The sequence below is a fragment of the Crocodylus porosus genome, unplaced genomic scaffold (genome assembly GCF_001723895.1).
Source record: "Crocodylus porosus isolate Cpor-Errol unplaced genomic scaffold, CroPor_comp1, whole genome shotgun sequence".
Classification (NCBI taxonomy): domain Eukaryota; kingdom Metazoa; phylum Chordata; order Crocodylia; family Crocodylidae; genus Crocodylus; species Crocodylus porosus.
The window spans coordinates 612,739-632,645 of record NW_017728952.1 but is presented as its reverse complement, the minus strand read 5'-3'; the positions used below and the strand labels follow the sequence as shown (position 1 = coordinate 632,645).

The following is a 19,907-nucleotide window of genomic DNA, read 5'->3' as shown; positions in this document are numbered from 1 at the left end:
GGAAGAATTTCTTTACTGTCCGAGCCCCCAAGGTCTGGAACAGTCTGCCATCGGAGGTGGTTCAAGCACCTATGTTGAACACCTTCAGGAGCAAATTGGATGCTTATCTTGCTGGGATCCTATGACCCCAGCTGACTTCCTGCCCTTTGGACGGTGGGCTGGACTTGAGGATATTCCAAGGTTCTTTCCAGCCCTAATGTCTATGAAATCTATGCGAGCCTTCAACTGAGAGTCTTTTGTTAATTTTCGGCTGTTTTCTATGTAAACTGATAGAGAGGAGATGGATCTCCCTGCACCAAATTTTTCAGTAAGCTTGATGGATTTTCCAGATGAGGTCTTTGTTTGTTTTCCTTGTCATTTAATCTGAATGAGTAATACAGTTCTAGACAACACCATTTCAGGCATCAGAAAAATATACGGTGTATATCTATCAAGTTAGATTTAATATTTTTAGAAATATTATAGTAGTTACCAAAGTTAAAGGAATACTCTGTGGCTACTCTGGCTATAAGGACAGAGAGATGAATAAAAGTAAACCTGTACAGTGACATCTGTACTGTTATTAGGAGATCATATCTGTTCTGGTACTGATTTTCTTAGCTGTACAACAGCCTTTACTTTTAATAGAATTAAAATCTTGCATGATATTAATACAGGTATATGGCTCAATTTTTAAATGTAGTAATCTTAAGTCATTCAGACTTAACAGTTTTTAGAATGGCTAGCTCTCTTGTGCATGTGCAGTATCTGGTATTAACTGTAGTGTGTCTGTTATTTGAATGGCAATTGATGTGGGGACCTTGCATAAGTATTGGAGAATTCCCTTAATTTTGTATGTGCAAATATGTCCAACTGTCAGGTTGGTCATCATATGGAAAAAAAACTGTAGCCTCCAGATCCAACGAATGAACCTTTCCAATTTAACTAATGCATTGTACAAACTTGTAAAGGATGAAATATAGCAAATGGATTCATTATGGATCAGACACATGGGGATATATACAGCACGCTAACCAGCATGTTAGATAAATTCTCAGCCATAATGCTGCATTTCCATAGTTTCTTGAATTCTTATTTTTGATGAGAAAATAGGAACCGTGCATGTAGAGGAATTTAGCAGCTAAAGATGGAAAAGACCTGTTGGGTTATTCTCTTGGATTGCTCCATCCAGTTAGACAAACATCAGTTTGAATATGCGTGCTAATGTTCACACATTCCATTAAAAGAACCAGTTATGGCCAATTAGCTAGTTGAAGCCATTTATCAATCAGCTGGCTTGCAGGCACTTAGCCATCATTTCGCTATAGAGTTCATATTATCTTCACAGCAGGCAATGCCATGAAAAGGTCAGCTTTTTTGGAGGAAAAAAAATCTTTTTCAGCTCTTGTCATCCTAATTTTTTGGAGATTGTAGCTAAGGTAGAGACATTACTTTTGAATTAGATGGGAGTTCAAAACCAGAGAAATGGAGAGGGAAAAAGTTTTAAAAAAACAACAAAGAGGTATAAGTTCCAATCCTCACAAGACCTTGAGTGCCCTGAACAGTCACTTGTTTGGTTAAAATGAGGATGCTCAGTGTAACATAGAAGGGATTCACCATCACTTGGCATCAGACCCCCAGAAATCATAGTCATAGATTCTAGAAAAGTAGGGTTGGAAGGGACCTCAGGAAGTTCTTTAGACACAATCATCCTTGTCTGAACTATCCTAGACAAACATGTTGCAGTGCTTCATGTTTGAGCATTGTCTGTGACTCTTTTAATTACACCTTTCCAGGGGAGATTTTCAAAGGCCCCAAAAGACAAGTAGGTACCATATGCCCATTGACCCCCGTTGGAGCCAGGCATCTAGCCACGATTTGTGTTAAAAAACTCTGTTAAAAACCTTTCCTTCCTCCATGGTTCAGTGGGGCACTTTACCACAGGCTTAACTTTTAAATATGTGGCTATTCCATTTGAAGTCAATGGGTGCATCCAGATGAACACATATGAGCGGTATGTGGCACCACAGACCTGTGTGCGGTGCCATGCACCGCACATACAGTGGTTCCCTGCACTACTACCTTGTGATGTGGGGGGGAGGGGAGGTTGACCCTGGGAGATCCCAGAGTCAAAAAAACCCACACTTAAAAAAAGTGGGTTGGTGCATGTGGCAGCAGTGACTGCCACCCAAAACCAGAGCCTGGCTGGCTGGAGTCATGCTCCAGCTGCTGGCCTGGCTCCCAGCTGCAGGATCACTGCAGCTCCCTGAGACCTCCAGGACTCCAAGTTAGGCTGCTGGGGCCAGCACAGTTGCTGGTCCCCGCCTCCCCACCCCATCCGGGGCAACCTGCCCTGCATGAGAGCATGCATGGCACAGGTGTTCCCCAGGGACGTGCCACTGCTACTTGTCCCCAGGGAAACAAGTGCCCACACTCGTCTGGATGTGGCCAATGGGGCCATTCTTGTAAATAAAGGTAAATGTGTTCTGAAATGCTTTGCTGAATTGGAGCATTACAGTTTTTGGAAGCATTAGAATTTTTTATGAGAGATTATCTTGAAGTTGCTTTGATTGAAAGGAAATACTTCAGTGAAAAATGTCACACTTTTTGTTCAGCTTGAGTACTGGGCATGTAGTTTTATTCAGTAGTGTATGGGTAATCACAATGTCACTTTGAAGGAAATGAAGCACTTTCAGCATTGTACTTGTATTGGGGTTTTCTACTTAACAACCAGGTCAAGCTGTATGCTAGGCAGAAATACAGCACCTATTGTTGCTGACTGAGAGGGGAATATAAGAGGGAGGAAGACACATTACAAACTGTTACTCTGGATTGCTTCAGGTTTTTGATTCATTTAAAAACTGTGATATTAATTTGTTGCCAGTGAGCATCCAAGGCACTTTCCAAACACCGATGGGGGCAAGAGTGAGTTGGACGTGTCAGTGCTCTCAAAAACAAATATGATACAGAACAGTAACTTTTCCCTGAAGAACTAAGATAGCTCCTGCAATTGCATCAACATGCACAGAACCCTATGCACACATTCAGCCTGCGGCTGGTATCCCATGTTTCCTCCCAGGGCCAAGGGCCAAGTCATAAAGCCCTCCCTTAACACTATGAAGGCTCTGCATAGAAGCAAAGTTCAGCCCATTGTAGGATTGGGATCTAAATCCCAACCCCCTGCCCAGCCTTAACATCTTCCACACATTGCTCTCCCTTATCTGTCCTGTGATTCAGTTTCCAAATGTCCTTCCACAGTTCACTCCATCACACCGTTCTGCAAAGCAGCTCACTCATGGGATAAATAAAATGAAACAGAAAAAGTAGATGACTTAGCAAGTTTCTTGTAGGCACTGGAATAAGTGGGTCTTCAGGAGACACTTAAGGAAATACATTATAGAGAAATTGATTATCTTAGGCTACTGTACTTGCTTCCTAAGCACCTAGGGCTGTGTGCTGTAGTAACTGCTGAAAAGTGAAATGCTATGCAGAGAAGGCATCCTGTGAGTCCCCCATGGGAAATCAAGGAAAAGTCCAATTATATTATTTCCTTCAGAGAAAAAACTGTCCAAACCTGGAAAATCTCAAAGAAAATAGAGATTGTAAGCCATTTCCATACCAATTTTTTTAATTAATGGAACCTTTTCAGTCTTTTTATGTCAGAACAGTACAGAGGGAGAGGCTGCTCTCATTCATTCATTTACCCACTGGCTACTTACTACCTACTGGATGCTCTGCAGTATATTGTTATGACCTGTTGTACAAATAAAAAATATTTGCCACTTTTAAGGTGTAAGCATTAATCAGTACATGTAATGTTCCCAAAAGGTTGGTGAAACCCCCATTTTGTAGTTTGGGTAGAGAGGCAGACAGATGAAATGACTGTGTAGGTCACAGTGGGAAGTGCTTTACTGCAGAGTTGATGCAATAAAGCATCACTGTCTACACACTATTAGGTCCAAGTAAACTAATTAACTCCGCTGTAGGATAGTACTGCCCAGCACAAGGACTATCCTATGGCAGAGTTTAGTATACTACAATACATGTGTAGAAGATGACCAGGCCTGACTGGGGCACAAGGGTGCTACAGTGTGGGGGCTGCCTACACTGCAGCACCCTCATGCCCCAGCCAGCCCCTCTGCAGCACATTGAGCTGGGATGGAATAGTTCTGGGCTGGCAGGCTGACCCCCCAACCGCCCCAAACCCTCTGCCAGCTGGGGCTGCATCACCCTGGCTCAGTGTGCTGTGATCCTGGGTGTATGTGTAAATGCTGTGCCTTGGAGCAATAAACTCCAGTGTAAACTGTGCTGGAATTTATTCAGCCATGCTAACTGGATGTGTAGATGTTTCCAGTGAGAGTTAATATGAGAGCTGGGGTTAGAACTCAAGAATTCCCCATTTTTGTGAAAGTACATTTGAAATTCCTGGGATAAGGCAACTAGACCATGTCTCATTGCAATCATTGGGGTATTTCATTGGGTTGGGCTTCATGCCCTGTGCACACGAGTAATAGACTAGTATTTAGGTGTGTCGACATGAGATACTTTACTCTACATTAGACTAATCTAATATGCAGTAAATGTCACCATCTACATGTGCACAGCAATTACTGCGCAGTTGATTAGTCTAATGTGCTGTTTTCTAGTACCTTTGAGTACTTTGAATAAGATCTGTTGCATTAAAAACATGCAAATCCTGTTCTTTACTGGTCATGAGTGTGAATTTTATTTTTTCCTTATAAAAACACTTTATATACATTATTTTACAATATTTTACTGGACTTGATTCTTTTGCGCTTTGAGCAATAGAGCCTGACTGACAATAAACAGAGGAAATGTTGTGAAGGAACCAAGGATTCCCTTTCCCAGTGCAGCTTTATTGGACACCTGTAGCCATATGTAGAAGAAAAAAATATTCCTTGTCAGAAAAGTGGTTCCTATTGAGCCTTGTCCATCCAAGCCTTTTTTCATGGGAAGGGGAAACTCCTACCGAAGTGAGGTCTGTAAGTAATGAAACTTACATAATAATACCCTGATAACTCACATATTCAGAAACCCTCTCTAGTCAGCGTTATAACTGCATTTCTTGGTCTAACACAGACAGCAGATGCAGTTAGTCATATAAATAAATAAACTTTTTGGGATTCTGCAGGTAGCAGACCTAACAGATCCAAAACCGCAAGATGAAGGGAATTTCAGTCATACCCCCTTATTGGCACTCCCAGAGATCCCTATCAGGTCCTGACAAGTAGAGATTGGTCACCTATAGTCTGATGCCTTTCATCCTGGTGTAGATCTGGAGCAACTCTTCTGGAGTCAGTGCAAATGGTCTTATGATTGAAACACTGGATTGGGATTCAGGAGGTCAGAGCTCTATGCCTTTGCCAGTCTTTCTGTGTAGGGATGGGTCCAAGGCACTGGTTGGGAGTGCAGTCACACCCCCCTTTGATTTTTGCTCTGCTGAAAGTTTAAAAAACCCTGCCTGGCAGTGGCAGCAGCATTTCTATTCAGGTGGAGCTGAGGGAGTCAATTGACTTCATGGATCATTTTTGTCTACTTGATTTCTGCCAGTCTTTTCACTGTAGATGTTAACAACCCTTGATCTTCCTCTAATCAACTATCCTTCTACAACTATCCTGTCTGTTATCTACTTCTGGCAATGTTTCTATGCACAGACAGTTCTGTCAGTGGCTTGGCTGGGGGTAGGTAATGGCTGTACCCCCTTCCCCTCCCACCAGGTGCCTGCCACACCCTGGAGCTAGCAGTCATTCCCCCGTGGACTGTTATATTTCTTTTAGCTTGGATCATACTGAATAAAATAGCCCTAGGCCCCTAGCATATTAGTAAAACTGCTAGTTTCTTTTTAAGTGGAGAAAAATATGCATTGCATTGTGGGATGATTCATCCTACCACTTGCACTCCCCTTTTTTCAAACTCCTAGATCCACCCATGTTCCTGTGTGTGAAACTAGGCTTATTCTTACTCTGTTTCTTTTTTCTTGGTTCTTGAGCTCTGTTTTCCTGTTATTTTTTTCGCTCTTGGTGATGTTGCTGCCTGGTCTTTCAGGTAAATTCCAGCAGCATCCATGGTGGGAGCTTGGTCCACCAGTAGTAGCTGCTTGCAATGCACTATAAGCTGGTGCCTTCACGTGCTGCTCTGCTTGAAGGTGAAGGATTGCTGACCTGCAGGGATCCGGGTTTTCTCTTTCCCGTGGATTTCTCTTTTTAGCAGATTCTCCACTTTTGCAAAGAGCTCTTGCAGGCTGGTACAGCTCCAGCCTGCAAGAGCCAATTACAAAAAGGGCAGGAAACCCCCAGCCCTGCCTGGAGGGAGGGGGGAAGGGTGGGGCCTGAGCCTCTGAGGCAGCCAAGGCCAGACTCAGGTTCAGATTCACCCTTCACCCCTGGAGCATGGAGGTAAGTGGGGCTGTGGGGCAGGGCTGGGGAAGATGGTTGGGGGCTGAGGGAATGGGGGCTGCTGCTGGCCAGAGGTGGCACATCACAGCTGGGAGCAGGGCCAGGGGGTGAAGGAAGGGGTGCACCTTTGCATGGGGGCTTTGTGGACAAGCAATGCAGGGTGCACTGTGGTGGTGCCCACCATGTATGGGCTACAAGCATGCTGCCTGGCCACCTGCCCAGGGGATGGGGAGAGGGAAGCTGGCATGCGGCTGGAGCACAGCTAAATGGCCAGCTTTGCAGCCACAGCGAGGGATGGGGGCATGAGAGGAGGGCAGGGGCTTGGTCTTACACACAGCGGTCGCTGCCACTTACCTGGAGGGCCGTGACAGCCGCTGCCTACAAAACCTCCCGCTGCCACCACGGAGCTGTGCCCAGAGCTGTTCAGCCAGCCTCTGGGCAGCAGTGGCAGTGTGGTGGTGGCTGGGTGGCACGCAGCCATCTCTACCACCACCCCGTACAGCACCACTGCTGTCAGCCACACACCTCCAGGCATGGCTCCGTGGTGGCAGTGGGAGGTTTTGTAGGCAGCGGCCATCACTGCTGTCACGGGCAGCCACTGCCGCTTATCTGTGGGGCCTCCTGTGCCAGCGATGACTGCCGCTGCATACAAAACCTCCTGCTGCTGCTGTAGAGCCATGCCTGGAGGTGTGTGGCTAGCAGCAGTGGCGCGGTGTGCAGTGGTGATGGGGATGGGAGTGGCTGCATGCTGCCTGGCCACCACCACCCCATGTGGCACCGCTGCTGCTGGCTGCTCAGCTCTGTGCACGGCTCTGTGGCGGCAGCAGGAGGTTTTGTATCCAGTGGCAGTCACCACTGGTACATGAGGCCCTACAGGTAAGCGGCGGCTGATGGCAGCGGCGCAGTGCGGGGTGGTGGTGGGGGTAGCTGCGTGCCACCCAGCCACCACCACGCTGCTGCTGCCACCCAGCAGCTGGCTGTACAGCTCCGGGCACAGCTCAGTGGCAGCAGTGGGAGGTTTTTGTAGGCAGTGGCCATCACCACTGTCACGGCCCTCCAAGTAAGTGGCAGTGGCCGCTGCATGCGAGCCCAAGGCTCCCCCCCTGTGTACCTCCCTCACCGTAGCTGCAGAGCTGGCCATGGAGCTGTGCTCCAGCATGCCAGCTTCCCCATCCCCCTTCCCTGGGTAGGCAGCTGGGCAGCATGGTGGGCACCACCACACTGTACCCTGCATTGCCTGCCTGCAAAGCCCTGCCCCCACATACCCCCTGGCACCCCTGCCCTCACCCCCTGGCCTTGCTCCTGGGAGTGGCACAGGGGCACACTTCCCTTCCTTATCTACCCCCCCAAGCACCTTCCCTTTCCCTCTCCCTACCCCGTCCCTTCCCCACACACACACTTACCTGCTGGGATGGGTGTCTGTGTCTGCATGTCTGTGAGTCTGGGGGGCTGTTGCGAGGGGCATCAGGAGGGCTGTTGAGACTGTGGGCAGGGAGTGCGGGGCACCAGCAGCACTGGTTGGGCGTGTGGGGGGCCTTTAATTTTTATCACAGATTTTGGGTTTTTAATCAGAGAATTTCCATTTTTAATCAGAGAAAACCAGGATCCCTAATGATCCATAAAGGAGCATTGCTGTACCCAAATGGTGCATATTTGTGCTACATGGCTGAATTTGGCAAGAGGGACTGTGGACTGGCACACTAGTTACTGGAAGTCCTTGGGTTTCCCCATGATGTGTCTTGCAATAAAACCCCTTGATGTCTGCCTATTGTATGTGCTTATTTCACCATCCTCACCAGTAAAACTTTGTAGCACAGATGGAATATTTCCAATTAGGACAGTAATACTGCTTAGAAAGCAAAGTTCATGTAGTCCTTTCAGTTAAACTGCTGTAACATTTTTGCAGCACAGAGAATTCTTTAGAAGAGCGGGGGGCAACATGCATTAGATGTATTAGTTTGCATTTTTTGCCCATCACACCCTGTGGGTACTGGTTTATTTTATTCATCTGTTGCGGGATGAAGACAGGTTTGATGTCTGGAATTTTGCTGATGCTTCTTCCAACACTGTAATCAAGAGGAAGGGGAAGGGAGCTGGACAGGTAGAACACAAAGTTGGTTTTAGGAAGAACAGCAACAGACACACTGTATCTGTTTTAGAAGACGGTGAACCTTTTATGGATGTAGTAGGTGGGAAAGTGAAATTAATTATCTGAGGATGATGAAACTGAGAGCTGAAGCAGCCATTGGCATAGAACAGTTTAAAAAGTAATGAAAAAGTAAAAGGACAGATTTAGATTTAAAACATGTTCCAAATACATTTTAATTGATTTTTCTTAATTTATGAGAAATTAGAATAGAAATTCCAAGTACTTGCAGGTGTTTGACATTTCCATTCTAACCTCTCATGAATAAAGAATAAAACTAAATAAAACTGTATTTTTTTAGAGTCTTCTTGTTTTCTGTAATTTGGAATCCATTTCAGTCCTAGGTTTTTCCAAACTTGTATTGCCATTTGTTTCTAATGAAACCAAGGGGAAATACTGAACATCATATTATAGCATTGAATGCCATTAAAAACAGAGTAGATGTATCTACTGAAATGTATCTAAAATAGCAATCCTTGTTATGTTTCACTGCATAGCATAGCTCTCATTCGGATTATATACAGATGATGTATAGTATAATATTTTTGTAAAATAGTCATAAGTGTTAGTTAAGAGTTGGGAAAGAAAATTGGATAGAAAACTGTAATGAAACTGTGATTGTGGAGCAAACAGAAATGTCCAGTTACTGTGCAGGAATTCTATAGCACCAAATTTTAATATATGGTTCCTATATAGTTGAATAAATTAAGGAAGTATGATCTGTGACATGGATGCTCGATTTCCATGTTATATCTTATTTACTTTTTAAATGTAGTAAAAATAAAGAAGTGAGGGAGAATAGCTAATGGACAAAGGGAGAAATAAGCTGTTTATCTGGAATGGCAAAATCCAAACAGGAGATAAGGCATGGAAATAAAACAGTTGTCTGTCTGCCTTAGGTCCTGGATGAATGTTTGAGATGATTCTGTTCCTCACAGGCATGTTCTTAGAATGAATGTAATACTAAATGTATTCTAGTACCACAAGTGTATGTATGCTTTACAGAAATAAAAATGATTCTGTCCAAGCCTTTTGCAGCAGTCTTTCAGCCTAAAACAGCTATGGACCCACTGATCCAGCCAGCAGAAGATTCCTCCTGGGTACTTGTAGCATCTTTTACAGCGCTCGCTTTTTGGCTTCTCTTGTAGCATGCTTGTATTAAAGATGTTTTGCTTTGCTGTGAGGAACAGGCAGGCAGCTGGTTAGCCCCAGGATTTGAGGGAGGGAAGTAAAAATGGTATAAAGCCTACTTTGCTCTCTCTTCAACATACCCATTACTCAGAGGGATCTCAGGATCTGGCTGATGGTTTCAGCTAAAAGAGCTGACAAGAAAGGTGGGAAGAGAGTTAGGACAGATAAAGAGGATTTGCTGAACTATGAAAGCAGAGAGGTCTGGGGTGAAGGTTGGCAATCCAGATCCAATATAGCTGCAGGGTGTGAGATATAAAGAATGAAGGAGTGGAGCTTGATTGAGGGTGAGATGGAACAGTATGAAGTTTTCAGGAGGTAGAGCTACAAAGTGAGCTATGGGAGGAAAGGAAAGGCATGAGAAGTAGGCAGGAGTCATGCAGGCGGGCATGGGAGACTGGTGCCTCCTGAGACTGGGGGGGCACAATTTGTGGGCATCAGCAGCGGGGTGGCAAACGGCAACCGCCTGCAGAAGCCGGCAGTTTCACTGTCGGGGGGCGGGGAGTGGTGGGGTTGCGAGCGGTGACCGCCTAGAGACACTGGTGAATCCAATCTCAGCCAATCTCAGGGCTGGCATGTGCCCCCTTGCAAGTTGCTTATGCTGGGGAGGCACCCACAGACAGCGGGTACGGAGCTGGCAAGCACCTGCAGATGCTGATGTTAGCAGTGGGGACAGAGCTGGCAAGGACCTGAAGACACCAACATTGGCAGCAGGGACAGAGCTGGTGAGCACCCACAGATGCTGCTGGCAGCGGGGACGGCCCTGTTGGGGGGGCATGTGCCCCTCCCCCCAACCAGTTGCCTGTGCAGGCAGACATGTAAGGCCTCTGTGGTTAGGACAAGCAGTTTGAACTGGATGAGAAAAGAGACGAGGAGGGATGGAGAAGAGAAGAGATAGTAGGTATAGGGGCAGGCTCGGGAATAGGTGTAGAGGCAGGTATGAGGCAGCAGTAAAAGTGATAGAGATGAAATTAGAAGGGCAAGAGGATGACAAGCAGTGAGTCTGTGGGACAGCAAGGATGGGCAGAATCAGGGAGAGGAAATGAGATGAGTGAACAGAGGGGTATAGAGCAGAGGGTGAAAAGGCGCATGGCTGAAATGAGTAGGGGAAGGGAAAGGAGAAGAACAGGTGTAGTAAAGAGTGCAAATGAAGATGGGTAGCAGAACAGCAAAGATGAAACTAGCTATTTGTGGCCAATGACTTGACAACATAACTAACAGTGGGAATTAACTGTTGATACAGTTAAAAGCAGTGGATTGGCAATAAATGGTAATTAACACAGCATCACTGATTATTATAATTTGATTATCAACTGCCTAGGCTTTTTATTAGCAAAGAACAGGCAGCTGATAAGAAATCCCACAAATTGGCCAGTGGTGACAGAAAAGGCAACAAAAATGCTTTGTGATGGCTGTTAGAAGTTGGTCTATACTGGGGTGTGTCTGTCCCCCAGAGGTTAAAATGACTTATGTCAGGGGCGGACAATTTTTTCAGGAGGGGGGGCTGCTTACCCAGTTTGGGTAGGCTGTCGAAGGCTGCATGGGTAGCCCCGCCCCCTGGCAGGTGCCCTGCCCCCTGGTCACCATCTTGGGAAAAGTGTCCCAATATCTTGGGACCCATGTGTCCCAGGGCCAGCATCGGTGGGGCCCAAAGTGGGGCACAGGCTGGCAGGGGTCTGTGGAGCCAGGGTGGGCTGCACCAGCAGGGAGAGAGGGGAACTGGCTCAACTCCATAGAGCCCCTGCTGGCTGGGACCCTGTGCTCCTGCCACCCTGCTCTGGGCCCTGCCAGTACTAGCCCCAGAACACCAGTGCGGGCCCTGTGCTCCCGCTGGTTCCCTGCCCACTCACTCCCAGTGCCCCCAGTCCGGCGGTACAGGTTGGGGGCAGCATGCTCACTAGCAGGGAAGAATCTGGTGCTGAGCATGGGGAAAAGCAGCCCCTCGCTCACCTCATGACCGGTGCTCCCTGCTGCAGGTGCTTGCAGCCCACGCAGGGCTGTCTGGAACAGGGACAGGCAGCCCAACACGGGCTGCAAGCAGCTACAGCACAGGGCAAGTGAGGGGCTGCTTTTCCCCATGCTTAGCACCACATTGTAACCTGGCCCTGCTGCCAGCCCGGGCCCCATGCCATCTCTGGACTCACCTGTCAGGGCTGCGCGCAGTGGCAGCACCTGAGGCCCTCCCCACTTGCCGTGCCAGGCAGTGTTTGCTGCTGTTGCTCTCTGCCTGCAGCTTGTGCGCGAGGCAGCCCACAGGCAGTGGTGGAAAACACCGCCTGGTGCAGCAAGCAGGGGGGCTGCAGCTGCTGCTGCCATGCACAGCCCTGATGGGCAAGCCCGGAGCCGGTACGGGGCCCAGGCTGGCAGCGGGGCTGGGTTACAAGGTGGGACTGAGTGCGTGGGGGGAAAAGCGTCCCCTCCCTGCCCTGTGCCCGGCACCCCGCGCTGTAGCCACTGGCAGCCTGCGTGTGGCTGCCTGTGTCTGCTCTGGACAGCCCCGCACAGGTTGCGAGCAGCTGCAGCAGGGGGTGCCGGCCACAGGGCAGGGGAGGAGCTGCTTCCCTCCGTGCTGAGAAGGAGCAGGGAAGAAGCCCAGGGAAAAGTGGCTGCTTGCCTTCCCCATGGCTGACGCTCCCTGCTGCAGCCACTTGCAGCCCATGTAGGGCTGTCTGGAGAAGGCACAGGCAGCCCCAGGTGGGCCCCAAGTGGCTGCAGTGTGGGGCACTGGGCATGGGGTGGGTGCGGGGCCACTTTTCCCCCACCCCTGCTCTCACCTTTTCCCCAGGCCACTTTTCCCTCACCCCTGCGCTCAGCTTTTCCCCAGGCTCCTTCCTTGCCTGGGGTCCTCCCCCGCCCTTCCCCCTTTCCTGAGTTTCTGGTACAGGGTGGCCATGTGGTCCCAGGCCAGAAGCCCAGCTGAGGGGTGGTCCCTGCTGTTGTGGGAGCCTGCTGGGCTTCCCCTGGATCCTACTGCCCTTGGTTCCTGTCACTTTTGATAAATATTAATTTTCTAAATTTTTTAAGGGCTGCACGGGCCGAATAGAATGGCCTCTCAGGCTGGATTCGGCCCGCGGGCTATATTTTGTCCACGCAAGACCCCTGTCTTATGTAGTTGTTAACAGCTTTGATTCTGCCTGAATGGATTCTTTTGAAAGATCAGGGCCCTAAGTTATAAAACACTTTGGAATGTGCTGTGTAAGTATTAAATGAAATTAAATGCTATCATTATTATGTAACTACAGTTTGCAGCTGGTTTTTCAGTGTAGTCTGCCTGGTGAGATAACAAACCACATCTGGCCCAGCAGGACTTGGCCAGTGCTTAGAGTGCTCACTTCACAGTTAGAGTTACAGCAGCATATCTGATTGACATGAAAGATATTACTCAAGTGGTTTTTAGATTGTGACATGCCAGGGCCAGCTAGACTGTGGTATACCTTGGGCACATCTGCCAGTGCATGACATGCCTTTCACTATCTGTGGGAAATGAAATGCCACCATCTCTTCTGCATTCTCTCATAAATGATAGTTCCAAGCCAGCTAATTTAAATGAAGAATAGTCACCCAGGCCAACTCTGCTTTGGAGCCCGACAAGGTCACAGGACAAAGTGGGACAGCCACAGATTTTTTTCTAACTTTCTATCCCTTACCAGCCTGCCACTATGCTTATGTGATTCTTTTACTGTAGGTAGACTGGTTTGGGCTATTATGTTGGTCTTAGACATACCAAGTTTCAGCTGGAAATTCCTTCTACTGAAGCCTCATCTTCCCTGGATTTTAAAAGTGTGCTTCCACTTTGAAAAGCAATAATTTAAGAATGGTCCTCACTTGCTTGCCAGATCTGTTTCTTGCATGGAGTCAGAGTCTTGCATTGATGTTTTCAATGCCTTTAACTCCTGATAGTCTTGCTGAGCAGCAGAGCAAAGGAAAAGTGAGCTGGGTTCTGTTTGGCTTTGTACACTGTGGCCTGAGTTCCACCGGCAGGTCCAGTTTTTGTCCTTGATGACCCCATTGGTGACAGTGAAACTGAACAGGGGATGACCGAAGGCTTGGGTATAATGCAAAGCAGAGATTGGCTTTTAGACTTTATTACTGGTGTTGATATGTGACCAGGAGGGAGTACTGATTGACTCTCTGGTGCCAGGGTGACTTTGCAAGGCTATTTTTTTTTTTTTTAAATCTATACCTGTAGAATGAACACATTTGGGGTAGAAATCATAGTGGTATGATGCATATGCAGCTCAGCAATGCCATCACTATGGAGTCATTTTCAAATAGCAACACATTTTAAACCAAGTTTAAATAACAATCCACCTCAATTATGTTGTAGTTGAGTTGAGCAGCTGCTGTGACAACACCAAGCGGTGGGACTCTATTATGTCCTCATTGAAGTCACTGGGAGTGTTGTCATTCTTTTTAGTAGGTCAGGAGTAGGCCCAGTGTTAGAACTGTACCCTAGATAAGTGGTTTACAAACTTTTTTGGCTGTGTATCACTTCACCTGGAAAATATTGCTGCTCATGCCCTCTGCACCCAACATGTAGCTGCATGTTCATTCCTTAGGACAGGGGTGGATCTAGAGAAGGCGCGGTGCTGCAGCTGCAGGAGCAACAGTCAGAGTGGGGCTTTTAAGTCCCAAAGAAAGTAAGAATTTCTCTCTCCTCTCCATGCTCAAAGGCTCTTCTCCTCTTCTCTCCTCCGCAACTTTTTCAGTTGTCAGGGGAGTTCTTATCCTGCTCCAGCCAGACTGTGTGAGGGCTGGGATCAGCCTGGGACAGTGACAGTAGTGGTTGGCTGAGTCTCCTCCCCTCCCTTTAACTTCCCTTCCCGTTGCCTACTTCCAGGCTGGTAGGAAACAGCTCAGGGGACAGGCAGGAAGGGGGAACCTGCCTCCACCTTTGCTGTCCTGAAGGGGAAGAGAAATGGGACTTTCTTTGGGACTTAAAAATGTCCCTAGTTGCTGTTCCTGTGGTGTGGTCTGCCTGCCCTGGTTTGGAGGGAGGAGGCTGGGAACATGGGGTGCAGCCACCCTTGCAGTGCTTGCTGCTCCCTCATCCACTTTGTAGAATCCTGGCTTCTGGAGGTGGCCAACTTGCAGCACAGGTACCACAAGTGGCACAGGCAGCCTGGGTGTGTGGCATGCAGCAGATCGGGGAGGGGACAGGCAGCATGATGGCAGATAGGGCAGGAAGCAGAAAGCAAAGCAGGGAGTACAGGGAAGGAAGACGGAGCAGAGCACCAGATAAGGTAGGGATCACGGGGCTGGGAGCAGAAAGAAGAATAGCATATTGGGGAGGGTATGAGGATTGGAGTAGGACTTGGGGAGGGTGCAGGGATAATTTGTAACGTGCCTGCCAATAAGGTTGGCCCCCAGTGCCTTAAGAACAATGTTGACACTGATGTCAATACACAGCAATGCAATTACTCACCATGTTGACCAATCAGAAGCTCCATTGCCATTATTAGAATTTAGGAACATATCCCTTGGCTAAGTGTCATGTACTCCCAGGGATACTTGTACCCCACTGCTCTAGAGCATTAGGTCAGTCCTTCAATAGGTATGAAGTGGTGTAGCTCCATTGATATCTTTAATTCAGTAGTTCTGAATCTTTTTTAGATGTATGGCAAAAGCTTGTGCTCATGCTACAGCCCTTTTTGATCTGGATGTACATGGTGTCCCAGAGCAGTCCCACCTGGCTTCTGTGATGGTGATGGTGCTCACACTGCATTGCCCCTGAAAGGGTGTCATGTAGGGGTGCACCAATATTGATTTTCATGGCTGATGCTGATAGCTGATTATTCACAAATGTATTGGCCAATACTGCTCCAATGACCGATTTACAGGAGCACAGCTGGGCAGTATGGAGAGCAGCTCCCTGCAAGTAAGTCTGTGGAGCTAAAGGGGCATGGGGGAAGGAAGTGGCATGATGGGGTCAGATTGAGGCTCCATGGTGAGGGAGGGAACAGGGCAGGGGCTGGGGCTAGGGCTGGGAATGCTGCCCAGATAGGGCAGTAAATGGGACCCTGGGGCTGGAAGTGGGATGGAGCTGTAGGTGGCTCGTCCAGGGAATCAGCGTCACGGTGCTTAAAAATGGTGGTGGGGGCTTAGTTCAAGTGCTGCTGCCACCATTTTTAAGTCTGGGGACACTTTTAGGAGCAAAGCCAAGCGGGGTGAGGGTGGAGGTGGGCTGTCCGCTGCGGGCTCAGGGCTCTCTGCCCTGCTGCCTTTGACTTGGGAGCCACGTGTTGGTTGTGTGTCCCTTGCCCTCTTGGTAGCGGGAGGCACAACTCTCTGCCACTATTGCTGCCAGACAGGCAGGGGATGTGTGGCCAGCACGTGGCTGCTGGGGCAAAGGCAGCAGAGTGGAGAGTCCCAAGCCCACAGTGGGCAGCCCGCCTCTGCTCTGCACAAAAGTCTGGGGAGGCATATGCCCCCCTCATGCAGCAGTGGGGAGCTGCCCCCCGCATCCCTTGGATGAGCTGCCTGTGGCTCTGTCCTGTTCCCTGCCCTGGCCACAAGTCCCATTCACCACCCTGGCTGGGCAGCACCCCAAGTCCCAGCCCCTGCCCTACTCCCTCCCTTACCATGGGGGCCTTGATCTGCACCCGATACCCCTTCCCTCCCTCACACCACTTCTCTTCTACAGACTTACCTGTAAGGTGCTGCTTTCCACGCTGCCCAGCTGCATTCCTGGCCACATGCATGCTGTAGCTGCACATATGCACGCAGCATTTGGGGACCCTTGCCAGAAGGCATATTTTATTTATCAGTTTCATTATTGGCTATACCTGCCAAATAAAAGCCAATAGCTGATAATGTTAATTTTCCTTTTTTCAGTAGTGATCCAATATAGTACTGATATATTGGTGCACCTCTAGTATCATGGCACCTCAGGATGCTGCATCACCCTGGTTGAGAACCACTGGTATAATTAGATGACTTACATCAGCTGAAGAAAAGGTCTGGTGCTTTAAAATGTGGTTCTCTCTTGGCACTATTTCACTTTCTGTAGAACTAAGGAAATTTCTCAAATCAATCAGGAAAAATTGTTAGAAACATTTTTGTGTCTGAGATTACTGCTTTTGTAATTTCCTTCCTCACCATGGTTTTCAAAAGCCATGTGAGTTGTGAGTGGAGGAAAGATTGCTATTTAAGTCATGTTTATGAACATTACCTATCTTGCTGTCCATTGGAGTAAATCTAGGCTTTTAAGCTAATGTGCTCATGCTTTGAGTAGTTTTCCAACTCTGAACCCGTAGTAAATTCAGTTAGGGCAGAGATGCAAATATGTGCATTGCTGGGCACAGCCTTCCACATCTTACCTGATTTGGTTAGCCACTTAAATATCAAGGGTCAATTTGTGCTTATTTATGCCTTTTCTTTGAGGAGAAAGCTTCCATGTGTCCTTTTAGTATTTAAAAAATAGGTTTGAATTTGTTCCTATTTGTTTGCCTTTGAGAGAGCTGGCAGAACCACACTTAACATAGCTACTTGCTTTATATAGTAGGGATCAAAATTCTTCTGCTTGCCACACTTTTTTCTGCTTGGAGGGAGATATGGTTTCGGGAGGAGGGAACTCATGTAGCAATGAAGATAAATGATATTTTGGGGGAGTTCAGGACAAAGTGATCTTTTAACTCACCCATTAAATAGTTTTCAGTCTTGGTGGGGAGGAAAAGGACAAAACCATGAGATCAAAAGGTAGATGATCCAAGGGAAGGTAGACTTTGATAAATGACAGTTACCTCTGATGGGAGTCCTGGGTAGGGAGGAGTGGGTACAGCTGAACAATGCAGAGTAAGCCATTTATTTTGTTCCTGCATTCATGTCAGGGTAAGTTCTGTACGAAGAGCTGTTGGCAGTCTGTGTGGATGAGTTTTTAGCGAGCTGTTCTGAAAAGATTCAGCTTTTTGAACCAGTCAACCCAAACCCTTAATCTCAGAGTTTGAATTAAAAATTGAAAGTGGCCCAAATTTACCTGTACTAAAAGGTACCATTCTTATTCAATATGTAGCCTTCTAAAAGATTCCTCATACATTCTTTTTTCCAGAGCTCCTTGAAGAAGGATAAATATACCAAAAATATCAGTCTCTTCCTGAAAAAAAATTAGCTGGTGTTTCAAGTCAAGAAATACGTCAACCAGATTCAGAAACTGGTTAAAAAAATAAATCCCAAATTATTTTTCAAAAAAGAATTATAATTTTATCAAACTTAACCAGATCTGATTTTTTTTTATCATAAAGGGTATTGTGAGGAGATATCTTTCCTAACTTGTTATATGAGCACAGTGCTCACATAAATTAATTTTAAAATGTTACTTAAATTGAATGTTTTATTTAAATAGTTTTATTTTAAATTTTAATTAGAAATGACAAGCTGTGGTAAAGGCTGCACTTAAAATAATCATTCAATCATAAATTAAATGCAGATGTTCAAGCATTCTGTGTTGAGCTCCTGAGGCTTTAAAGAAAATGTGACTACTGGAACCAGAGTTTCTTGAAGTGTTAATTCAGTTTTTGAAAGCCTTTTCAGCAAGGACAGAGGGACTGTTTTTTTATTTTCAATTTCTTCAACAGGTTCAGTATGATAGCCACATCATTTGAATTTGAAAAACCTACTGAGAGCTGAAAAAAGCAGGAAAGATTTTTTGGTTTTGGGTTTTGTTTTGCCTTTTCCTTCACTCCTCAGATGATTTCAATTTACTAATTCTGAAACTTGAAGGACAATTGCACCAACTCACTAACTGTGGATGATAATTCCTGTGTTCAATAAGTCAATTCATTTTCAGTGCAAAATGTTCTAATAAATATAACTGATTTCCCCTCCTTATGTACCATGCATATTTAAAATGGTTAATTATGAGTTAAAGTTATTTTTAAAATGCTGCTTTTGTGATTTTAATTGAATTCCAATTTCTATCCAAAAGTAGTTTGACATGAATCAGAAGAATTATTAAAATGCAATAAGATAGGATAAGAAATGGACCAGTTACTGTTTTCTAACATAATAAATACATAAAAATTAAAAAGTCAATAGTGTGTAGTAAGCTATATAATTGTTTAAATAAATGTTTACACCTGCTTTTTTCCATGGTGTAATTTAAACAACAGACAGAAAACCCACAATAAAGTCACATAAAAAGTAGATCAAATCTCCATAGATTTCATTGTTGAAGGTTCTCTTTCTGTCCACATGCTCTGCCTTCTTTCTCTCTTGTGGACACCCACTTCCCTTATATTCATCTGAGGTAATGTCTCAGTAAAATCCATGCAACTCTTGATGCACAGACAGAAGTGACAACTTTTGCCCAATCTGGCCCCTGAAAGCTCTTTACAGCCATGACCAAATACAAGTGCACCGCTGCAGAGTGCTTTAAAAAGGCCCAATCCCATGAGAATGTGAACCCTTATTACATGAGGGTTCAGATGAAGGTGCTCCAAGGCAGGGTACCTTCATTAACTTGTCTGCACATGTCAAAAGCAGGGCTGGGCTGATGTAACCAGCCCTGCTCCTGGTGCCGTTTTCAGAATGGGAGGGGAGGAAAGGAGCGGAGGGAGCTTATTCTGGAGTTTGCCCAGTTGGTGCTAGAGGGTAGGGTGCCTCCCCCTCCCCGAAGGTAGGGGCTCCAATCCACCCCCTGCAACCAGAGTAGGCTGGGGAAACCCTAAAATGGCCCTTCCTCCCCTGTCTTCTCCCCTTCCCATCCTGAGACAGCATAGGGGCCTGGGGTGGGGGCAGAGCTAGGGGAAGCCTTTTTCCTTGGATCAGCTCCAAATTGGAGATTTGATTCCCCACCCTCCTGACCCAACATCTAACATCTGTTGGGTTGGGAGGATTGTTCTAAACTCATGACGCTTTCTGTCTAGGGAGTTGCACTTTTGTCTGCACCTTTAGTTAACACTTGGGTAACTCCCACCAAGGTCAGCCCCTGCTAATAGGTCTGGAGCATTGCAAGCAGATACTGTTAAGCCTATTATAAACATCTGTAACCCAGGCGGTACTCCAAGAGGTACCCCCTTTCCAGTTGAAGGGATCAAAGCAGGTGCACAAGCACTGTGGGAAGTGTAGGGACTCTCCTCCTCCTATAGAGCAGAGCTAGACCACCAATGGGGACTTAACCATATACCTTTTAATACTGGGAACATAACAGGCATAAATCAGAGGGTATAGTGGACACTACA

General features: G+C 46.8%; 1 protein-coding gene and 1 long non-coding RNA gene across 6 annotated transcripts in view; one reads left to right on the top strand and one right to left on the bottom strand.

Annotated features, from left to right (window-relative positions):
• FRAS1 (Fraser extracellular matrix complex subunit 1) overlaps positions 1-19,907 on the top strand; it is a 360,126-nt gene that overhangs the window by 13,228 nt on the left and 326,991 nt on the right. The gene's annotated exons all lie outside the window — the stretch shown is intronic.
• Positions 13,376-19,907, bottom strand: part of LOC109324384 — a 9,699-nt gene continuing 3,167 nt past the window's right edge. The window contains exons 2-3 of the long non-coding RNA XR_002104924.1: positions 15,806-15,809; positions 13,376-13,386 (exon numbers count right to left, since the gene is read on the bottom strand). This is a non-coding gene — a long non-coding RNA (uncharacterized LOC109324384). The remainder of the gene's footprint in view (positions 13,387-15,805; positions 15,810-19,907) is intronic.